This window comes from Choloepus didactylus, chromosome 22, assembly GCF_015220235.1.
Source record: "Choloepus didactylus isolate mChoDid1 chromosome 22, mChoDid1.pri, whole genome shotgun sequence".
Classification (NCBI taxonomy): Eukaryota; Metazoa; Chordata; class Mammalia; order Pilosa; family Megalonychidae; genus Choloepus; species Choloepus didactylus.
In genome coordinates, this window is record NC_051328.1 from 37,620,889 (window position 1) to 37,629,779 (window position 8,891).

An 8,891-nucleotide genomic window follows, 5' to 3' on the forward strand; every position below is an offset into this window, starting at 1 on the left:
GGAGCAGAGAGCACACTTTCCTAAAAATATCTGCAAACATCTCAGGACTGACATGCATTGGCTCAGCTTGGACCCTGACCCTGCCATCATGATTCTGAATGACCAACCTGGATCATTTGACCATTCTACATGGTGGGAGGAGAGATCAATTCCACCTGAACCTCAGGGCCTGAGGGAGATGGGTGGTTCTCAAAGACAGCCCACATGGAGGCAAGAGCAATAGGTACCTACAACCGGATGTGAGGCAAACACAGACAAAAATTTAATGCCCTTAAAGGAAATCAATTACAGGCAGCAGTTACGAGATCAATCCAGGGAATTCTTGAGGTCTGATGAAGAAGGATGAGTGTGACAAGGAGGGGAATTTAGGACAGCTAACATAGAGGTGCTGGGTTTCTTAGGATTTTTATTTTATTGCTCAAAAGATGAAGGATCATTTGCTTTAGGGACAGGAGAAAAAAGAGCCATGCGAGCCATCCCTTTAGATACTTGTATGCTGACAGCATCCCCTCGCCCTTGCTCCAGTGCCAACTGGAAAGGGTTTCTGCAAAGCCATCTCTCCACCTTGGCCGATGTCTGTTTGCCCCATTGATCTCAGCACGCTACTTGAATCAGGAGACTCCATTCTCCAGAAAGTCCACTGTTTGTGGCTGAGACTGGGCAATGCTTACACTCTTGGCTGCCACCCTTTGCCCTTGGCACTTGTCTTCAAAAGTAAGCCACGAGGCAGATGATATCGGCAACACCGCAGCAGATCGACTCCACGGCCAGGTCCCCTACAGCTCTGTTCAGAGTTCCTTTTCTCTGCATGGCTCACCGAGAGAGCCTCAGACATCGGTTTCCTTTATTCTCACCCCAGGCAGGGGTGCCTCTCTTTGGTGCTTACAGCGAGGTGGGATGGGTGCTTTCTGAAATCAAGTTGAGTTTTGTAGATCCTTTTGAAATAGAAGTCAGATCGTTTCATCCTATGCTCAAGGCTATTGATGGCGTTTCCTCTCTCTCAGAGTCAAGGCCAAATCTTGCTGCAGGCTTACATGGCCCTACGCCATGGGTCCCCCTAACTCTCTGTCTCTTCTGCTGCTCTCACCCTCACTCCACAACAGCCACTGCGGCTGCCTCTTTATTTATTTTATCAGCTTTCCATCCCCAGTTTGTGAGATAAGGAATTTTTGTCTTTTCTGTCTATTAATGTATCCTCAGCATCTGGAAGAGAACCTGCTTGTGTGTTGTACGTGCTCAGCAAGTATTGGTTAAATAGAGTTGATGGGTTAACTCATACCTGTGTGCATACAATAATTTCTCCAATGTTTACTGAGTGTAGGCAGAGTGCCAGCTGAAGAGCTACGTCCCACAGTCTGCAAGACAAACCCGTGGTCTTGGCCCCAGAACGGCTCCTAGCCTCGTGGGGACAGAGGGGCATGCAAACTGCTGATAGCAATCCAATGTGATAATTGCTAAAGGGTGGTGTAAACCCAGGGCGCTAAGGGAGCCCAGTGAAGGAGGGGTGCATAAGGGCTGAGACTGCCTTCCTGCTTCCGTACATGTAATTCCACCTGGGTCGCAACTCATAATTGCTATTTCATTCTTTGTTTCCCCTTGGAACTGTCTCTGGGTGTGTACACCACTCTTCCGAGCAAATGCATTCTAAATCCAATAGGTTTCCCTGTTCCCATGTTGAATTCTAACTCCTAGGTCATTTAATTCCCAAATATTGGTGTTTGCTGGTGGAAAATTGCTGTTTCCACTCCCTGCTGAGGGGGAATGGAAAACAGAAAGCATCGCCTCCTTGGGATGGTAAGTAAATGGTGCTAACTGCTGGTCCTCCATAGGTGGCTCAGGCTGTTTTCCACTCTGGACCTTTGCCTTTCCCTCTGCCAGGCTCTCCCTGTGATTCTTTGGACAGCTTGGTTGCATCCCAAGATTCAAGCCTCAGTTTAAATGTCACTCCTTAGAGAGGCAGTCTGACACCCCGTCTAAAATTGTCACCCCGCCTTCATCCTCGTCGTTTTCTTCATAGCACTAACTATAATCTGCATACTTCTCAATTCCTGTCTGTCTCCCTTGTAAGAAGGTGAGTTCTCTGAGGTCAGGAACTGTTTATGTCTCATTCTCTGCTGTGAACCCAATGCACAGTGACTGACGCTTTGTTGGTGCTCAGTAAATACTGAATGAACCGATAGCTGAGAGAGGGATGCTTGAGCTCCTGTGTCATGGACCCTTGGATCTTACAGAACTAGAAGGAGATAATATTAATTTTTTTTCTTTTTGCATCTGAGAAGGGAAGCAGCTCACCAAAGCCACCTTGGAAGAATCTACACATAGGTTGACACATCCTCTGGGGCTCTTGCTGAGAACTCTAAGCCTGTGGGTCACTACTGAGCTGGGTGACCATAAGGGCATCCCTTGGGACCCTCTTGAGGAGGCGACTCACTGGCAGCTCAGTGGCGCCCCCCCCCAGCTGCATCCCTGTGATACACACCCGACTCTTCCAAGCACCCTGGAATTTCTTGAGGGAGACAGCTTCTGTGACACACCCCTCTCCCTGTCTATCTGTATCGTCCAGCTCCTTCTATGGGCTTATTACCGATTCCACAGTTGACAAACACCAAAACTGTTACCATTCCAAGAATGGCCTCAAACACTGTTTGCTAGCGCTGTTAGAGCCAGCAAGTTATTTTGGATAGTAAATAAAAACTTCAGTTTTATCATTCTGGTGCATTCCAGATTTTCTGACTCTTCTTATTTGGGTGGTTTTCAAGAGCTGCTCAGAGATTTTAGTCCTCTATTTTTTTTTAGTTTACTTTTTTATTGAGGTATAACCTTCACAAAGTAAAATACATAAATTTTAAGCATACAGCTCAGTGATCTTTTACGTACATGTACATCCACCACTTAGGTAAAAATGCAGAACATTTCCATCACCCCATAGAGCTCCCTTGTACTCTACCCCAGTTAACTCCTCGATATAAGCACTATTCTGACTCTATCACCATTAATTAGTTTTTCCTTGTTCTTGCACTTCATGTAATTGTCATCATCCAGTACTTTTTTTTTGTATCTCATTTTTTTCAGTCACTATTTTGTCTATGAGATTCAGTAATTGTTTTCTTTCCATTGCTGTGTAATATTACATAGTATGTTCATACTATAATTTATTTATCCATTCTACTAATGGTGATCATTTAGGCTGTCTCCAGTTTTTGACAATTATGACTAATACTGCTACAAATGTTTCCATACATGCATTTTCACAGATTAAACACTGATTTCTGCTGTTAGTATGCCCAGGAGTGCAATTGCTAACATATTTTCGCTTTACTAAATACTACCCAATATTTTTCAAAAGTGGTTGTATTGACTCTCTATATTAGAGTTCCACTTCTTCCATATCATCACCAACCCTTGGTGTTGTTGATCCTTTTAAATTTAGCCATTCTGGTATCTCACTGAGGTCTTACTCTGCATTTCCCTGATGCTTAATGCTTTTGGCATGTTGTCTTGTTTATTTAACCCTATATTTTGTACAACTACATATTTCTTGTTCAGAGCATGTATGCCCTCAAGTTTATAAACTATGGAATGGAATGTCATTGCCGCTACAGACTAAACTACGAAGTCTCTCTCCTTTTATCCTGCTCACAAGAGCTCTCAAATTCCTGTTGACCCAATTTCAGAAATATCTCCTGAATTTGTTTACTTCTCTTCGTCTGCATGGTGACCACCCTTGTTCAAACTTGTCGCTTCTTCTCTCTACTGGCAGGGGAGTGTCACTCTTCATGTTGCTTTCACTGAAGGACAGGCTCTATCTGAAGATGTCCTTTTTGACTCAGTATGGAGCACAACTGGAAACACAGAACACAATAATAACGATGGTGGCTGCAAACATTTCTAGAGTGTTTAGTGTTTTTCAGGACTTTTACAAGTTTTGCATCATCTGATTTAATTCTTACAACACCCCTATGAAGCAGCTATTCTTATTCCCCAGTTTCAGATGAGGGAACTGAACTTTAAAGAGGTTAGGTAATGAGCAAGGGTGCTAAGTTGTTGAGCCAGAGTTCACAACTGGAGAGTCTGTCTTCAGAGCCAACTGTTGAGACACACTATTATATTGGCCAATGGAACTTAATTGAAATTTACAAGCTTGTATTTAATAAGCACAATTGTGATTTGGGTATTTATTATTATGCAGCTGAGAATGAGGTGGTTTGGCAGCTGCCATCTTGTCTACAGAAATGCACTCTGCAGTTAGAACATGGTAGATTGGAGGCCAGTGTTACAGGTTTAGGTGTCTCCAGAGCTAGCGAGTTTCACATGGAGGAAAACTATGCTCAGATTTGGCAAAAGTTGTAAGTTCAGGGGATGAGGTCAAGGAGTATGGGTGGGTCCCTGCAAACCATCTCTGTGATCAGAAACCTGACTCTTCCTGCAGGCCCTACTAGAAGTAGGGCTCTGGGTCTCTCTCCTCATGTAGGGGATGGTCTTCATTATACAAGCAAAGAGTTGGGTCTTTCTGGAGCCCACAATCTCAGGAGCACCATTTTCCCTCTGCAGGTTCCAAGTGGGGCTTGAAGCAGTTAGCGTGCAACTGTGACCACACCTGGGCCTCCCCAGGGTCCCCAGAGAACATTCCTTTAGCAGCCTGGGTTCTAACAAGGGCTTTGCAAGGGATGCAGGGGTTTTATCCTCTTTAACTCAGACCTTCAGGACCTAACTCCTGGTATGCTAACCTACCACAGATTCAATGCAAAAACTAAGATTGATTGAGCAATTCCAATGTGTCGGGCACCTGGTGGAGTACTTTATTATTAAGCTTTTTAAAAATTCACAATAACCTTATCAAAGAGCAATTTTATCACACCCATTTTACAGATGGGTTATCCATGAGCCAGAGAGTTAAGTAACAAGTCCTAGACTGGTGCTTCTCAAACTTTAATGAGCTTATGACTCAGCTGGGGATCTGGTTGAGATGCAGAGCCTAATCTTGTAGGTCTGGGGTAGGAACTGAGACTCTGAATTTTAGTAAGCTCCCATGCTGCAGGTCTGGGGACTCCACTGGCAAAGAGTTGGTAAGTGGAGGCGCTGGGATTTTCTTATAGGCAGAAGGGCTCTAGGGCTTTCTCTCTTCCTTACTATTATTTCCTGTCATGTCTCTGACAATCTCCTTTATTTCACTGGTTCATGAGCTCCCCCCTGGCACACATGTATCTTTGCTGCCTAAGCTGCATGAACTGTCTCCCTTGCTCTCTGTGCTCAGGCATTCTAGCCTTCTTGAAATTCTGCTCACCTCCTGCCCTTGCTATTCCCTCTTGCTGCAATGCTTTTCCCTACATGCTCACAAGGCCATTCCCTCTCTCCTTTCAGTTCTCTCCCTGAAAGTCTCCTTCTCAGAGAGGATTCCATCTGAAATAGCTCCCCTGCTCTTCATAGCATTCATCACTATCAGAGCTTATATTTCATATTAGAAATCATTTAGGGCTAAGCATCTGTCTCCTTCACTGGAATGCAAGCTCTATGAGGCAGGACTTTTGTCCTCTAGCATCTAGAACAGTATCTGCAATATAGTGGAGCTCAATAATTATTTGTGAAATGAGTGAATGAGATTATGAATAAATGAATGAATTCATTCATTGATCTAACTTCCTAATATATAATAATAACAGAAGCACCTAACAGTTACTGAGCATAGACAGTGCCAGGAAGCCTATGTGGCACTTCACCCAGATGATTGCATTTGAGTCTTATTAAAGCTCTAAGAGGACTGGAGCATGTTCATGGGGTGGGCAGAGGCAGTCAGGGCTGAGTGAACCTGGGCCTGGAGGATGAGGAGCCCCTGCCTTGGCCCAGCCCAAGCAGATGATGGCGATACAGGAGTTCAAAGTTTGTCTTCTCAAGGATACCGGGGTAGGGAAATCCAGCACTGTATAGCAGCTCATCCAGGATCACTTTGAGCACAATAACAGTCCTACTATTGGGGTGCCTTGTGGGACTGAACTTCACAAGTTCCTCATTGGGGACATTGCTGGTTGGCAACAGCTTTGTTCATTGGCTCCCATGGATCATTGAGGCTGCGCGGCAGCTCTCATAGTGTATGAATCACCAGACAGGATTCATTTCATACCCGAAGAAATGGGTTAAAGAGCTGAAAGAACATGGTCCAGAGAACATCATGATGGCTATTGCTGGAAACAAACATGACCTCTAAGATATTAGGAAGGTTCCCTTGATGGACTGTTTTGTTTGCTAAAGCTGACGAAATGCAATATACCAGAAATGGACAGGCTTTTAACAATGGGGATTTATTAGATTATAATTTTACAATTCTAAGGCCGTGAAAATGTCCAAATTAGGACATTAACAGGACAATACCTTCTCTGAAGAGCGTGAGAGCTTGGGCTCCTCTGTCAGATAGCAAGGCACATGGTGATGTCTGTTAGTCCTTCTTTCCCGGGTTTCGTTGCTTCCAGATTCTGTCTTCAATGGTTCCCTCTTTCAGCTTCTGTGGGTATGCCCTTGTCTCTCAGCTTCTGTGGGGCTTTTTCCATGAGCTTCTCTGGGGGTTTTCTCTCTGTTTTCTGTGTGTTCTTTATCCTCTTATAAAGGATTCCAGTAAGAGGATTAAGACTCACCTTGAATGGGATGGGTCACATCTCAATTGAAATAACCTAATCAAAAGGTCCCACCCATAATAAGTCTACACCCACAGGAATGGATTAAAAGAACATGGCCTTTTCTGGTGTATATAACAGCATCAAACTATCACAGGTGCTAAGGAATACACTGAATCCATAGGTGCCATCGTGGTTGAAGCAAGTACAAAAAGTGCTATTAATATTGAAGACCTCTTCCAAGGAATCAGTCACCAGATTCCACCCTTGGACCTCCATGAAAATGGAAACAATGGAGCAGTCAAATTTGGGAAGTGAACCATGCCCGCTGGCCGGTGGTGCTGCTGACCCATGGGCCGCCATGCTTGGATGCCCTTGAAGCAGCCAGATTCTACCCCCATGTGCTGCCAGGAGGACCCAATCCTTGGTGGCCTGGCACCTTCCCTTGAGAAGGTGAACCCACTGGCTGTGCATTATGGAAGACCTGCAGGGAACAGGGCAGAAAATGTCACTGGAGAAGGATTTTATAAAACTCTTAGCAAAAGTCCCCCACCGTGCCGCAGAGTGGCCTTTAGTGTGTGAAATCCACAAGGGGACAGACGTTAGGTAAATGCTGAGTTTTTTGTTACAAAACCTTAAAGATTTCTTGAATTTGTACAAAATTCTTACTGACTTATTATGTGGGGGGATTCCAAGTAGTGTTCCATTTCCTGTGTCACCTAGCCAAATTCCAGTCACTTCTTCATGGCCTTGTCATTTAACCAGCCTTCTTCAGCAAATTTAATTTGGAAGGTAAGCTTTTAGCTGGCTTTGGAATAAAGCCTTTATTTATCATTTTCTTAAAGAAATCAGAGAAATGTAATTAGACCATCAGTCAAGCTCAAGACGACTTATTACAAAAGAGGAGAAAGATGTATCAGAAACTGTTGTCCACACCTCTGACTTTTAATTGATCAGCACTTTTCTAAGTTTGGGTCATATACAAACAAACCAAATCTGACTAAAATATTGCATATAATTTGGGGTTGGGAAAGTTTGAAAGAGTCATTTAAGTAGTTACTATATAGGCAGTGACTGATGTGGAATATAGATATTATTCGGGAGACACGCGGAACCCCACTGTAGTATTTACTAAGAGAATATGTCCTGGTGTCATATCTTGGGAAAAATTACCTGAAGGACATTTGAGTCTAAATTGTATGGCAGTCTTCTAATAGAAATTGTTACAGATTATAGGAAAGCCAGTCAGAGGAAGTATCTTAAGATTCTAGACTCCCAAACCCGACAAAATCAGAGAAAGCATTTTAAAAGTTGCCAGGCTGGGAGGTGGGTATTAGGATAAACCAGAGGTGCTATGTTATAATGCCAGTGAACTGAGAAGGTTTCGATGAAAACCTTCCTTTTCAGATTCCCGGTCTGCTCAATTAATTAAAAATGCCTGAAACCAAAGGAAGTAAAGGGGGAGAAGACATGGGAAGGAAGAAAAGCTATTTCCAACACAAATGGAAAACCAATCACCATAGTAACTTTCATAAAGACCTGGGATCAAGAAACAGTTGATTTCCTATCAGGCTTATTTTGGGAGGTGATTCTTAGGGGCAGGGCCTTTCACAGGAAAACTATGAAAGAAGGGCCTTGGAATCTTAGTCATGGAGCAGGATGGCCAGGGCCCGCTGCTGCTGTGCTGCTTCACATCTCAGAGCCGGCAAGCATTTATTGAAAACATACAATGGAAAACGCAGGAACAAGAGCCTGGACTTCCTCAGTGGGCTGGGGCTTTTGAGTCCTGTCATGGCCATGCCCACCCTCTTCTTCGAGGACTAGAGACACTGAATCATCAACAGAAGAAGAGTCCTTGAGAGACCAAGTTTACAGATGCCACTTGCTTGTTCATATGGCTTCATGTTGACTGCATTCAAGGAGACAGGGCCTGGTGAAATCACAGATTTGTTTTTCATCTAAAGAATGTGCTGTCCACTTGATGTTCTTACTGTTTCTCCCAACCTGTGAGAGTTGGTTGACCATCTTAGAAAGGGAAAGTTGGGAAACACTTATTTTTGGTTCAAAAGAGAGAGTATCTTAGCTTTCCCAGATAGTTACCTCAAGAACTATTAGCAAGTGGGGCTTAGCTGTCTTGATGGGTTGTCTGCAGGGATTTCTAGAGTTTCTGCACATTGTCAGCATTGCTCACTAACATGATTCTGCTTGTAGACCAAGCAATAATCATGCTTCTTTCTAAAGGTAAAAGAAAATTTGAGTTGAATGTTGAGGTGACCTCTTTCCAGG

At 43.8% G+C, this 8,891-nt stretch overlaps 1 pseudogene; it reads left to right on the plus strand.

Moving 5' to 3' along the window:
* The first annotated feature begins 5,853 nt into the window (after nt 1–5,853).
* Nucleotides 5,854–6,923, plus strand: LOC119518992 (annotated as a pseudogene).
* Nucleotides 6,924–8,891: the final 1,968 nt, after the last annotated feature.